Raw genomic sequence first — 14,158 nt, forward strand, 5'->3', positions numbered from 1 at the left:
AGAGAGAGATCATTCACCTGCTCATTCACTCCTTAGATGACTACAACAGCCAAGGCTGGGCCAGGCTGAAGCCTGGAGCCAAGAGTATCTTCTGGGTCTCCCATGTGGGTGACAGGGTCCAAAACTCTTGGCCCATCTTCCACTTCTTTCCCAAGTCATTAACAGGGAGCTGGAGCAGAAGGGACAGGAACCAGTGCCCATATGAGATGCTAGTATCACAGGCAGTAGCCTTACCTGATACACCCCAAAACCAGACCCTACATTCTGACTTTGGAAAGGCACCACAGTGCTTATACTCAGGACTAGCTACATAACCTGTAGTGCCTTGTGTAAAAATGAAAAACCATGTACAAAGTGAAAAATATAAGCTCTCTTCAAAATTTTTTAAGAATTTAAAATGTGCATAGTACTGAAAGCAATTTACAGATAATATGTGATACCAATCAAAATACCAACAATATTCTCAGAAAAAAATCATGCTAAATCAGACAAAATGATGCTAAAATTAATATGGAAACATGAGAGATCCTGAATAGCTAAAGCAATCTTAAACAACAAAAACAAAGCTGGAGGCATCACAATAACAGATTTCAAGAATACAACAGGGCAGTTATAATCAAAACAGTCTGGTACTGGCCAAAAAAATCCTGACATGAAATAGACCAATGGGACAGAACAGAAACTCCAGAAATCAATCCATGCATCTACAACCAACTCATTTTTGACAAAGGAGCTAAAATCATCCCTGGAACATGGACAATCTCTTCAACAAATGGTGGTAGGAAAACTGGATTTCTACTTGCAGAAGTATGAAGCAAGACCTCTATCTTACACCTTATGCAAAAATCCACTCAAAATGGATCAAAGACCTAAATCTACAACCTAATCCCATAAAATTCTTAGAACATTGGGGAAACTCTGGAAGCCATTGGCATAGGGAAAGACTTCTTGGAAAAGACTTTAGAAGCACAGACAATCAAAGCCAAAATTGACAAATGGGATTGCACCAAGCTGAGAAGCTTCTGCACTGGGAAAGAAACATTCTTCAAATTGAAGAGGCAACTGACAGAATGGGAGAAATTATTTGCAAACTATGCAATTGATAAAGGTTAATATCCAGAATCTATAAAGAGCTCAAGAAACTCAACAACAGGGCAGAGCCAAGGTGGCAGAATAGTGAGGGGACACACTGATAGTCCGGGAAAAGAGTTCAATAAAAGTGGAGTTACTGTAGTCTCAGAAAAAGGCTCAGGAAAAAATTGCAAAGGAAACTCTTCTGGATCTAGTGGATGTGATATGGAGGACCTTTGGGGAGAATAAGGATGCCCACAGCATGGAAGACCAGCCGCAGAGTCTGCACGTGAGTGCTGGAAGGGGAGGTGAGACAAAAACCTCGGTAACCGGAGACATTGGCAGGGAAAGGCAGAAAGAGCCTAGAGGGAATGAGGCTTGCAAGAAGCAGATCTCAAAAAATTGATTAGAACATTAAGAAATTCTCAAAAACAAATTCTTGAACTACAGAAATCCTTACTGGACAGGATAGAAAATCTCTCTCATGAAAATGAAATCTTAAGGAGGAATCAAATGAATCAAAATGGATCAAAATGAAATGAAGCAACTAGTAGAACAAGAAACTGTGATAGTGATGAGAAATCATAATGAAATGAAGAATTCAATAGATCAAATGACAAACACATTAGAGAGCCTTAAAAGCAGAATGGGTGAAGCAGAAGAGAGAATATCAGACCTAAAAGACAGAGAACAGGAAAGTATACACCCAAACCAAAGAAAAGAAGAGGAAATTAGAAATCTAAAAAATATTGTCGGGAATCTATAGGATACTATTAAAAAACCGAACATTCGGGTTCTAGGAGTTCCTGAAGGCATGGAGAGGGAGAAAGGATTAGAAGGCCTTTTTAGTGAGATACTAGCAGAAAATTTCCCAGGTTTGGAGAAGGATAGAGACATCCTAGTACAGGAAGTTCATAGAACCCCTAGTAAACATGACCAAAAGAGATCCTCACCACTACACATTGTAATTAAACTCACCACAGTGAAACACAAAGAAAAGATCCTAAAAGGTACAAGAGAGAAACGTCAGATTACTCTCAGAGGATCTCCAATTAGACTCACAGCTGACTTCTCATCAGAAACCCTACAAGCTAGAAGGGAATGGCGAGATATAGCCCAGTTACTAAGAGAGAAAAACTGCCAGCCCAGAATACTATATCCTGCAAAGCTCTCATTTGTGAATGAAGGTGAAATAAAGACCTTTCATAGCAAACAGAAATTAAAAGAATTTGTTGCCACTCATCCAGCCCTGCAAAAGATGCTTAAAGATGTGCTACACACAGAAACACAGAAACATGGTCACCAATATGAAAGAAGGTAAAGGAAGAAAACCTACTAGTAAAAGATCATAAAGCTCGGCGCGCCCGGCTGGACCGCCTCGGATCCTTGTGGGGTGGCAGGCGTGCCGGGGCAGTGTCTTCCGCCCCGTGGCATGCGGGCAGCCACCGCTCCCCTCCTAATTTTACTTTTTTCAAGCAATTAAGGAAGCATTTTGAAGAGATGTCCAGTCGTGGTCAGCGCCGTGGGCACGCACCGGGGGGCACTTTTGTCCCCAGCGTCTGGCCAGGCCGTGCCCCGCCCAGCGCCTATCCCTCCACGGGGCATCATCGCTTCGCTGGATCTGCCCCGGCCGGCCCAGGGCCTCACCCCGCGGCCCAGCCCCGGCCGGCCCTGCACCAGCAGTGTGCCCCTGGTCCCGTTGTGGGGGCCCTCTCAGGGTGTTCCCCGCTCCCCCCATCACTGAGGTTGGCCAGCTCTGTCTGGGACAGGCCACTAATGACTTCAGGGACTTTAAACTCTGCTTGCTCAACCGCACCCAGAGCAGTTTCCGGACCAGGTTTAGCTTGGGTTGCTCTTGTGAAACGCGGCTGCGAGCCTGAGTTATCTGAATGCTTGCATGCTGCGTGGACTGCCTTGTAACTTTTAACTTCCTGGTTTAAAAATGTGTAAAAGCAAAGTAGAGCTGAAAATCGGGCTCTACACATAGGACGGGAGTCCAGTCCGCATGCATAATACCCTGTGTGCCTTTCCTCCCCCAAGTCCGAGTGCCGCTTGTTTTTTTCGGTCTCCTGGGGGTCACATTTGGTGCATTGGCCCTTTGAGCCATGGGCTCCAGGTCCAGACACGGCAGTGGTGACCACAGCTGGCCGGGCGGCCAGGTGCCACCCCCTAGGCTTTGAGGGCGGAAGAGTTCGCCCAATGGCGGGGAAGGTGGCCGCTGCCACCCATGCGGGCTCACGAAGACCTGGGTCCATTGCAGCAGTCCATCTCCTAGCTGATGGCCTGATAAAGCAGTGGAAGATAGCCCAAGTGCTTGGATCTCTGCCACGTGGGAGACCCAGATGAAGCTCCTGGCTTTGGATCCGCCCAGCTCCAGCTGTTGCAGGCATTTGGGGATTGAACCAGTGGATGGAAGATCTCTATCTCTTCCTCTGTCTGTAACTCTACCTCTCAATTAAATAAATAAAACTTTTCTAAAAAAAAAGATCATGAAGCTCAAAGCATATACTAGAAAATATCTTTGGGAAAATGGCAGGGCAAACTCACTACTTATCAATAGTCACATTGAATGTTAATGGACTTAACACTCCAGTTAAAAGGCACAGACTGGCTGAATGGATTAAGGAACAAAACCCATCTATTTGCTGCCTACAAGAAACACATCTTTCCAACAAAGATGCATGCAGACTGAAAGTGAAAGGTTGGAAAAAGATATTCCATGCCAACAGAAATGAAAAAAAAAAAAAGCAGGTGTAGCCATATTAATATCAGACAACATAAACTTTAACACAAAAACTGTTCAGAGAGACAAAGAGGGGCACTATATAATGATTAAGGGTTCAATTGAACAGGAAGATGTAACTATTATGAATGTATATACACCTAATTACAGGGCACCGGTTTATTTAAAAGATATGTTAAGGGACTTAAAGGGAGACTTAGATTCCAATACAATAGCACTGGGGGACTTCAATGCTTCACTCTCAGAAATAGATAGATCATTCGGACAGAAGATCAACAAGGAAACAGCAGATTTAATCGACACTATTGCCCAAATGGATCTAACAGATACCTACAGAACTTTCAATCCTTCATCTAAAGATTTTACATTCTTCTCAGCAGTGCATGGAACCTTCTCTAGGATTGACCACATACTAGGCCATAAAGCAAGTCTCAGCAAATTTAAAAGAATTAGAATCATACCATGCAACTTCTCAGACCACAGTGGAATGAAGGTGGAAATTAGCAACTCAGGAATCCCTAGAGAGTATGCAAACCCATGGAGACTGAACAACATGCTCCTGAATGAACACTGGGTCATAGAAGAAATCAAAAGAGAAATCAAAAACTTTCTGGAAGTAAATGAGGATAACAACACAACATATCAAAACTTATGGGATTCGGCAAAAGCAGTGTTGAGAGGAAAGTTTATAGCAATAGGTGCCTACATCAAGAAATTGGAAAGGCAACAAATAAATGAGCTTTCAACGCATCTCAAGGATCTAGAAAATCTGCAGCAAACCAGACCCAAATCTAGTAGGAGAAGAGAAATAATTAAAATCAAAGAAGAAATCAACAGGATTGAATAAAAAAAAAAGTTGCAAAGCTAAAATTAACTATTGTGATTGCATCAAATTGAGAAGTTTCTGTACTTCAAAAGAAACAGTCAGGAGAGTGAAGAAGCAACCGACAGAATGGGAAAAAATATTTGCAAACTATGCTACAGATAAAGGATTAATAACCAGAATCTACAAAAAGATCAAGAAACTCCACAACAACAAAACAGACAACCCGCTTAAGAGATGGGCCAAGGATCTCAATAGACATTTTTCCAAAGAGGAAATCCAAACGGCCAACAGGCACATGAAAAAATGTTCAGGATCACTAGCAATCAGCGAAATGCAAATCAAAACCACAATGAGGTTTCACCTCACCCTGGTCAGAATGGGTCACATACAGAAATCTACCAACAACAGATGCTGATGAGGATGTGGGGAAAAAGGGACACTAACTCACTGTTGGTGGGAATGCAAACTGTTTAAGATATTATGGAAGTCAGTCTGGAGATTCCTCAGAAACCTGACTATAACCCTACCATTCAACCCAGCCATCCCACTCCTTGGAATTTACCCAAAGGAAATTAAATTGGCAAACAAAAGCGGTCTGCACCTTAATGTTTATTGCAGCTTAAGTCACAATAGCTAAGACCTGGAACCAACCCAAATGCCCATCAACAGTAGATTGGATAAAGAAATTATGGGATATGTACTCTACAGAATACTTTACAGCAGTCAAAAACAATGAAACTCGGTCATTTGCAACAAAATGGAGGAATCTGGAAAACATCATGCTGAGTGAAGTAAGCCAGTCCCAAAGGGACAAATATAATATGTTCTCCCTGATCGATGACAACTAACCGAGCACCAAAAAGGAAACCTGTTAAAGTGACATGGACACTATGAGAAATGGTGACTTGATCAGCCCTTGCCCTGACTGATGATGAACAACTTAATACTTTATCCCTCCTAGTATATTTTTGTCCTACTTAATACTATTGGCTGAATTCTGTAATTAATGCACAACTATTCTTAAGAGTTGAAACTTAACTGAAAAGAGATCCCTGTTAAATATAAGAGTGGGAATAAGAGAGGGAAGATATGTACAGTTTGGGACATGCTCAAGCTGACTTGCCCCAAATGGTAGAGTTAGAAACATACCAGGGGATTCCAATTCAATCCCATCAAGGTGGCATGTACCAATGCCATCTCACTAGTCCAAGTGATCAATTTCTGTTCACAATTGATGATAATGATAGGACTAAGAGTCAAAGGGATCACATAAATAAGACCAGTGTCTGAAAATACTAACTGATAGAACAAAAAAGGGAGAGAACGATCCAACATGGGAAGCGGGATACACAGCAGACTCATAGAATGGTGGATGTCCTAAACAGCACTCTGGCCTCAGAATCAGCCCTTAAGGCACTCGGATCTGGCTGAAAAGCCCATGAGAATATTTCAGGCATGGAAAGCCAAGACACTCTGGAAAAAAAAATGACCTAAATGAAAAATCTCCGCGAGTGAGATCCCAGTGGAAAGAATAGGTCATCAAAGAAGGAGGTACCTTTCTCTGAAGGGAGAAGAGAACTTCCACTTTGACTATGACCTTGTCTAAATATGATCAGAGTCAGTGAACTCAAAAGGCTTCCATAGTCTTGACAACTCATGACAAGATCCTCGGGTGATTACTGAGATGCCATAAACAAGAGTGTCAAATTGTTAAGTCAACAACAGGAGTCACTGTGCACGTACTCCTCATGTAGGATCTCTGTCCTTAATGTGCTGTACATTGTGAGTTAATGCTATAACTAGTACTCAATCAGTATTTTTCACTTTGTGTTTCTATGTGGGTGCAAACTGTTGAAATCTTTACTTAAGATATAGTAAACTGATCTTCTGTATATAAAGAGAATTGAAAATGAATTTTTTTTTGTTTTTGACAGGCAGAGTGGACAGTGAGAGAGAGAGAGAGAGAGAGAAAGGTCTTCCTTTGCCATTGGTTCATCCTCCAATGGCTGCTGTGGCTCTGAAGGCAGGAGCCAGGTGCTTCTCCTGGTCTCCCCTTGGGTGCAGGGCCCAAGGACTTGGGCCATCCTCCACTGCACTCCCGGGCCACAGCAGAGAGCTGGCCTGGAAGAGGGGCAACTGGGACAGAATCCAGCACCCCGACCGGGACTAGAACCCGGTGTGCCAGAGCCACAAGATGGTGATTAGCCTATTGAGCCGTGGTGCTGGCGAAAATGAATCTTGATGTGAATGGAAAGGGAGAGGGAGCAGGAAAGGGGAGGGTTGCGGGTGGGGTAAGTTATGGAGGGGAAAGCCATTGTAATCCATAAGCTGTACTTTGGAAATTTATATGCATTAAATAAAAGTTTAAAAAAAAGAAACTCAACAACAACAAAACAAACAATCCAGTTAAGAGATGGGAAAAGGACTTAAAAAGGCAGTTTTCAAGAGAGGAAATTCAAATGGCCAACAACTTGAAAAAATGTTCAGGATCATTAGCCATCAGTGAATTGCAAATCAAAACCATAATGAGGCTTCACCTAATTCCAGTTAGAATAGCTCTCATACAGAAATCAACAAATAATGAATGCTGGTAGGGTGTGGGGAAAAAGGTACCTTAATTCACCATTGGTGGGAATGTAAACTGGTGCAGCCACTGTGGAAGATATTACAGAGATACCTCAGAAATCTGAATATAGACCTACCATATAACCCAGACATCCGACTCCTGGGAATTTACCCATACCAAAAGAAATCAGCATATGAAAGAATTATCTGTGTCCTCATGTTTACTACAGTTCAATTTACAATAGCTAAGACATGGAATCAACCCAGATTCATCAACTGAAGACTGGATGAAGAAATTATGGTATATATACTTTATGGAATACTACACAGTGCTTAAAAAATGAAATCCAGCTGCAACAAATTGGATGCAACTGGAAAACATTATACTTAGTGAAATAAGCCAGTCCCAAAAAGACAAATATCACATATTCTCCCTGATCTGGGGTAACTAATAGAGTACCTAAAAGGTAATCTATAGGAGTCAAATTGATGCTTTGAGATGTGATGATCTTTAATAGCCCTTGTCTCGACTGTTGAGGAATAGTTTTTTTAATATGTTTGTTGAACTCTACTTGATGTAGGGTTAATCTTATGAGCATAAAGTTAACTGAAAATAAATCTTAGTAAAAGATAAGAATGGGAATAGCAGTGGGAGGAGGAAGAAGGGTGAGACCATAGATGGGAGGGAGAGTAGGATAGAAAGTATCACTATATTCCTGAATCTGTATGTATAAAATACTTGAAATTTGTATACCTTAAATAAAGTTTAAAAAAAAGAATTTCAGGGATACAACAGTAGAGCTTTAAGTCAAGCACAACCTCTCTCTAAGTGCAGGAACCCATGTGTTTACTCTATTTACGTAGTATCTCAGTGTCTACCTGCAACACAGTGTGAGAACAGTAATCAAACATATAAACATTTGCCTAGTGAAGTGTGTAAATATTCACATCAAGTGGGATAAGAAAAGACAGTAAATATCCTTCTATCAGTTCAGGTCAGATTCACCCCAAAATGAGTTTACCATGCCTTTGGGAAAAGCTAATATTTTTAGAACTTTCAAATTCCTGAAAATGAATTATAGTGGGATTTGCATTGGATTTTCCAGGCAAGCCAAACATGGCGCATTTATTTGAAAGACTTAAAGGCCAGTCAGATAATACAGAAGACAAAGGGGAATTGGGTTCCAATCCTGTTTTGACAGAGACCAGATCTGAGACTTCAGGTAGGACAGATTGGAGGTATAAGTATGGTGTGTTTCTCTAGGAGCCTGGATAGAGGAGGGAGTGGATGGGAGGGGAGTCAAATCCTTTATTGGTGAATGGATGGGTAGCAAGCTCCTAACATCTACAACAACAACAAAATTTGTTGTTGTAGATTTGTCTTCCTTCCTTACTTCTTGCGAGTCCTGCTTTCACACACTTTCTTATGAGTTTTATTTTCATTATGGTGTCAAGAACTGTGATGCTAACATATTTTCTTCATAACCTTTTCTGCTGTGTATCTACTCTAGCTCTATTTTGGCTAGAGTTTGAGTATGTGGAACAATAATGAGAATCATTTTTTTTGTAATTTATTATCTGGTGAACAAAAGACAGTTGTATCCATGGATAGTACAGGCTCGGGTTTGGCTTATTAGTCTCCATGATGTATTTATCAAGGGTTAAGTATCTAGATGTCATTATAGATATACAAACATATATGTAGTATATACAAGAGGCAGAGAGAGAGAGAGAGACAGTATCTACTGGTTGACTAGCTAAATGCCCACAATAGTCCTAGTTGGGCCAAGCCATAGCCGTGGGCTAGTAACTCAGTTCAGGTTTCCCACATGGGTGGCAGGAACCCAATTACCTGAGCCATCACTGTTGCTCTCCAGGGTCTGCATTAGCAGGAAGCTGGAGTTGGAAGTGGAGCCAGGAAAGGAAACTAGACACTCCAATATGGGACACAAGCATTTTAAACATTAGGCCAAATGCCTGCCCTCAAGTATCACTTTTAATTATTCAATAGAATGGTCTTTGATAAGCAGTCTTAATGAAACCAAATTGATAGTCTTCATAATGCAGAAAAAGAGATTATTTTAATATATAAAATATGTATTATGTTACTAATATGTACTATGTTACATACTTTTATTAGCATACACAATAAGTGGGAAGAATTTTAAGTTTACAAGGTTTGAATTATAGTGGAAAAGTGAAAAATAGAAACGAACAAAAATGGATGCACAGTTATACAGTAGAAAAAATACTGTCTTTTATTATTGTCCTTACAGAATAAGGAATAAGACAGTTGATGAAATTGTCCTAGCAGAACATGAGACTATGCAATCATTTCAAGCATGTGGGATTGAAAAATTAAGGGCAAGACCCATATTCCACTTATTTGCTTTCTAGAAAATGAAGCTGCTTAAGAAAGAAAACTTGACAACTCCAATTATTTTTTGTAAGCAGCATGTCCAACTGTGTTATCATTCAATAGAATTTCAGAGTAGGAGAGTATCTTATTGTGCTTAGAGATACACCAAAAAATTCTGAGTTGAAATAAGTCCATTGTTACAGTGAATGTACTCAGAAATGGGTTTGTTTAGCTTAACATATCTAAATTTCAGTTGCAAAGTAATTGAACCCTAAACCATATGATCATAGAAAATGAGATAGGGACAGGTTTATTTTAAGAACTGCAGAAGGCTAACTTTCCTGTGAGAGAGCAGTTTGAATGAATTGCAAACTAAAGGCAACAATATAAGCCACAATAATAAGCTTTTATAATGAATATATAATGAATAAAAATAACAGCAACAGAAGGAATTTAGAAATTCTCAATAGTACTCATGCAATAATAATATTTCAAAGGGCCTGAGCTGTGGCTTAGCAGGTAAAGCTAAAGAAAAGCAGGTAAAGCCTGCAGTGCCGGCATCACATATGGGTGCTTGTTGGAGTCCCAGCTGCTCCACTTCCAATCCAGCTCTCTGCTATGGGCCTGGGAAAGCAATGGAAGATGGCCCAAGTGCTTGGGCCCCTGCACCCACATGGGAGACTCAGAAGAAGCTGCTGGCTCCTAGCTTTGGATTGGCCCAGCTCTGGCCACTGCAGCAATTTGGGGAGTGAACCAGTGGATGGAAGACTTCTCTCTCTATTTCTCTCTCTCTCTCCCCCCCAACTATGTCTCTCTACAACTCTGTCTTTCAAATAAATAAATAAATCTTCAAAAAAATAATGTTTCATTACGAAATGCCCTGGCTTAGGGCCACAGGAGACTCTGACTCCGCTAGATGCCCATTAAATTTCACTCACTTTCAAGGCTGGGAGGAGCAGGTTGGTAATTTCCTGCACTACCTTCCAGCCTTAGTCTGCACCTGTTCATTGTCCTGAAAAAATATTTTTCCATTTGTCATTAATAAGTTTACAGCTTTTCAAGAGTCATTAAAAGTCAAGAGAGTATAGCAAACCAAGCAACCAAGCAAATACCATTTCTCTCCCCCAATAAGATAAATAATTTGTGTTGTGAAGTTTCTTATCCAGACTTGACTGCCCCATTCCATGTGGCTATGCCCATCAGCAGGCTCCTACTACCCACTTCTCCTCTTATCTTATTGCAAGGACATGGGATTCTCACAACGGTTGAAGTCCTTTCTTATTTTGAGGGTGGTGAGGGATGCTGAGACTCCCTTCAAAGTTCAGTACTTGTGTTTTATTGGAAAAGGGTCAGACTTCAAAATATCTAGAGATGTAGAATTTCTAAACATATTTTTTCATTTTTGTCACAGTCTTCCTCTTTTCAGTTTCTTATATTTTTAGTTCTAACTCCTCAAAATTCTTCCCTCGACTATTTCTGATATTTTTGCCATGCAAGTGATAAGAACAACCACACTTAATGTAGCAGGAACTCTATGCCCATCACTGCTGTGAATGCTCCACGTATATCTCCTCATTTAACCTCATAACATCTCAAAGAGATGCCTTGACGATTGTCATCTCCATCTTAAAATTGAGGAAACTGGGTCAGAGAGAAGTTAAGTGCCTTGCTCAAGGCAGCATCTTTAAGAAACGTCGAAGCCCTGATTTTCAACCCAAGCATCTTGGTTCTAAAGCCTTGCTCCTAACCACACACAACACTGCTCTCGCCTGACCAGACTTATGCTTGGTAGTTTATTTTATTGTTGCCATTAGTCCTGGATCATTTTATACCCTCATGTTTAGAGTCTTTAATTCTTATAACAAACTAGAAATAGATGCTAAAAGTGTTTTTGAAACCTTTTAAATATCTTCTTGGCAAAGCATTTTCTAGCCCTGTATTATCATGGAAGTTAGCTTTGCTCTGAATCTCAATAGATTTCTTCACATGGAAGGTGGGAATTTTCATAACTGTATCACAGTGTTGTTATGACATCAGATTTACAAAAGCATAATGGAGATCACTCATTTAATTTGTGTAGTGAGCTTCTTACTTGGCACTGTAGACTCTAGAGTTTTAGTTTTAGTGGTCAGGAGAGTTGAACAGTCCAAGAGTCTATTTAGCCATACCTGGAAGCATTCTTGATTTTATATCTTCAGGAACAAAACGCTGTTTTTTGAGAATCACATTGCATATTTAATTACGTGCAACTTCTTATTCACATGTGCCAGCTATCAATTTATTGCCTCTAAGGTCCAAATTTACTCTCCAGTACCAGTTCCATGATAAAGCCTGGAATCCCTGTGTTTCCCATGTCCAGTGAGGATGATAGTCAGCATTCTTGATAGAGAGCACTAGAAGGACATAGACGGAGGAAGGGGATATCCTACTGGTCCCAGGGATTTCAGGGATATTCAGTAGTGTGGGAATGAAGTCAGACTTTATGCCATGCGCCAGACAAGAGCTTAGAATATATGGTTCTTGCACAACCTCGTACTCCAGCCTGGCTTAATAACAATTGGTTTCCTGCAACCTTCTTTCTGAGTAGTGATCTTCCACAGCCTGTTGGAGATGCCTGGGTACACGGTGGTGCCCTTGGGCAGCAAAGTATTGGTGTATAGGTCCTTGCTTGTTGACGTCACACTTCATGAAGGAGTTGAAGGTAGTTTTATGGATGCCACATGACTCCATGCCCAGGAAGGAAGGCTGGAAGAGCACCTGGGGACAGCAGAACCACCAGTGCCAGTGGGCATCACTTTGTCATTGGGCAGTTTATAGTTCTTCTCCAGGGAGCAGGAGGATGTGATGGTTACTATCTCCTGCTTGAAGTCCAGGTCAAGTAGCAGAACTCCTTTAAGTTGTGCACCATTTCCAACTCTGCCATAATGGTGACGATGAAACCACTCTCCCTGAGGATCTTTCTAAGGTTGTCAGTCAGATTCCTGTCAGTCACATCCGGATGCAAGATGACTGGGGAAGGGCATACCCCTTCAAGGATGTGCACCATGTGGGTGACCCTGTTGCTGGAGTTTATCACAATGTCACTCGTGCAGTCAGAGGCATATAGGGACAGCACTGTCTGGATGGCCACAGACATGGCTGTGGTTTTGAAGGTCTCAAACATAATCTTCTCTCTGTTGGGCTTCTCAGTCAGCAGCCTGGAGTGCTCCTCAGGGGCCACACACAGCTCATTGTAGAAGGTTTGGTGCCAGATCTTTTCCACGTTGGCCCAGTTGTTGACAATGCTGTGCTGCATAGGGTACTTTAGGGTCAGGATTCCTCTCTTGCTCTGGGTTTTATTGCCTATGTAGGAGTCCTTCTAGCCCATGCCCATCATCACACCTTGGTGCTGAGGGTGCCTTTCAGGAGAGGAGAAGATGGCCCAAGGGTGCAGTCACCTGTGAAGATGGCCTTGCACTTGCTGGGCCATTGCGGGCAGCAATATTACACCCATGGTGAGCTGGGTGTTGAGTGTGAAGTGGTGAAGGGGCGGAAGGGTGAAGTACTGTGCTAGTGGGCTGTGTGCAGCCTTGGCCAGCATATTCAATTTAAAAATATCTTTCAGTTACTCTTTGATCATAGTTCAATAAACTTTTATATTTAACCTACCCTGTTTAAGTCACTACCTGGTATTTTAACTCCCATTGGACCTGAACTTCCAAATAACATGAGTACTTTTACCTAGATGCAAGACAACAAAAAGGGTATACACTGGAGTCTGGTGGTAGACTGCTTCATCTTGACTAAGAGTTTATTCATTTTTTCTTAATGCTTATTTGTTTGTCTTCATCTACTTGACAGGCAGAGCACCAGAGAGAGAGAGAGATAGAGACAAAGGATCTTCCATCTGCTGGTTGGCTCACTGCAGCCACAAAAGCCACAACAGGCCACAACAGCCAGGGCAGAGGGCAACCAGGAGTCTGAAACTCCATCTGGGTCTTTCATTAGGTGAAATAGGATTATGAACTTGAGCTATCACCTGCAGTCATCCAGGGTGCAGCAGCATGAAGCTGGGTCTGAAATGGAGCAGCTGGGATGTGGGTATCCCAAGTGGTGGCCTAACTAGCTGCACCACAATGCCTGTCCCAAGAGTTTCTAACCCGGTAGCTCTTTGATATGCTTGCTTCTTTGTTTCCTTTCTTCCTTTATTCCCCTCTCTGTCTTTCCTTAGTATAGTTTATTATCATTTTTAATAGGTTTGCAAGAAAATAAACAGAACGTACAAATGATTTCCATTACTGTTGCTTCCTCCTTCCACTTTTCGCTATTATTAATATCCCAGATTAGTGTGGCACGTTTGTTATAATTGATAAGCCAATAGTAACACATCATAGTGGATATGTATAGCTTATGTCTGGCTTGCTTGTTGAGTTGTACATTCTATGCGTTTTGACAAATATACAAAGACAGGAAATAGTTTCACTGTCCTGAAAATCCTTTGCGCATCCCTTCCTCTGACCTCCATGTTCTCTGTACCATCTTCATAGTTTTGCAGTTTCCACAATGATATATTGCTGGATTGACAGAAAATATAGACTCTTTAGATTTGTGTCTT

General features: G+C 41.4%; 1 pseudogene; it reads right to left on the reverse strand.

Moving 5' to 3' along the window:
- Positions 1-12,068: 12,068 nt before the first annotated feature.
- LOC133750849 (actin, cytoplasmic 1-like) overlaps positions 12,069-14,158 on the reverse strand; it is a 58,270-nt pseudogene continuing 56,180 nt past the window's right edge.

Source organism: Lepus europaeus, chromosome 2, assembly GCF_033115175.1.
Source record: "Lepus europaeus isolate LE1 chromosome 2, mLepTim1.pri, whole genome shotgun sequence".
Classification (NCBI taxonomy): domain Eukaryota; kingdom Metazoa; phylum Chordata; class Mammalia; order Lagomorpha; family Leporidae; genus Lepus; species Lepus europaeus.